At 55.3% G+C, this 1,131-nt stretch overlaps 1 pseudogene; it reads right to left on the bottom strand.

Moving 5' to 3' along the window:
• Positions 1 to 790: 790 nt before the first annotated feature.
• On the bottom strand, positions 791 to 929 carry LOC123151426 (uncharacterized; annotated as a pseudogene).
• Positions 930 to 1,131: the final 202 nt, after the last annotated feature.

Raw genomic sequence — 1,131 nt, 5'->3', positions numbered from 1 at the left:
GGAGGGTTTGATGACGGTGTAGACTTGACGACACCGACGACTAAGTGCTCCGGATGTGATGGGGTAGAGGCCCCCAATGCATCTACCGTGATGGAGGAGTTCCCTCGTTGCCCGATCCTTAATGAAAAAATAACGACGGTGAGTTTCAAAAAAGACATTATTATCGGTGGCTAGACGATACATGGATGCAAGGTTTTTATCGGCTTGTGAAACATGAAGGACATCCTTAAGAACAAGATCACGTTTAAGGTTAGGGGAATTAATTGAAGCTTGACCAATGGGGAAAATATCCATACCTCATCCGCTTGCGGTGTGGATCTGATCAGCGCCGTGGTACCTCTCGTGATGAGCAAGCTGCTCTAGTTCATTGGTAACGTGGTCAGTGGCGGCAGAATCAACGTACCAGACGCCGTCGCCTCCCTGTTCACGCATGGCAGCAGCAACATGGCGAGCATCACGTACAAAGTTCTCGTCAAAGCGATGCCAGCAGTCCAGAACCTCATGGCCAGACTTCTTGCAGAGCTGGCAGCGCGGGCGAGGGCGAGCGGAAGGGGGCGGCGACCATTGTTGGAGTTGAAGCCGCAGCCGTTGTTGTTGTTGGAGTTGTAGCCGCTCCCATTGGTGTAGCCGTAGGCGCCACCAGAGCGAGCGTCGTCGCCTTGATGGGCACCGCGTCCGCGGCCACCGCCACGATTCTGCCCCTGGTGACCGCGCCCACGGCCGCGGCCACGGGACGCGGAGTTAGCGGACGACTGCCGAAGATCGCCGCCATGAAGGAGGGTGAGGCGGGCATCAAAACTGAGGAGATGTATGTACAACTCCTGGACGGTGATGGGTTCCACACGAGCGGTGAGTGCAGAAACTACCGGATTGTACTCCATGTCCAAACCAGCGAGGATCTTGGAGACGATTTCCGGATCGGAGAGAGCCGCGATAGTGCACGCGACTTCATCAATAAGGCTCTTGATCCTGCCAAGATAGTCAGACATGGTCATGTTACCTTTTTTCAGGTTGGTCAGCTCGATGCGGGTGTTGATGGCTTGGGCTTGACTCTGGGCAGTGAACATGGCATGGATGGTGCTCCAAACTTCGGCCGGCGTCTGTAGCATCACGACCTGAGCGAGGATATCG

Source organism: Triticum aestivum, chromosome 1B, assembly GCF_018294505.1.
Source record: "Triticum aestivum cultivar Chinese Spring chromosome 1B, IWGSC CS RefSeq v2.1, whole genome shotgun sequence".
NCBI lineage: Eukaryota > Viridiplantae > Streptophyta > Magnoliopsida > Poales > Poaceae > Triticum > Triticum aestivum.
This window is presented reverse-complemented; position numbering and strand designations above follow the sequence as displayed.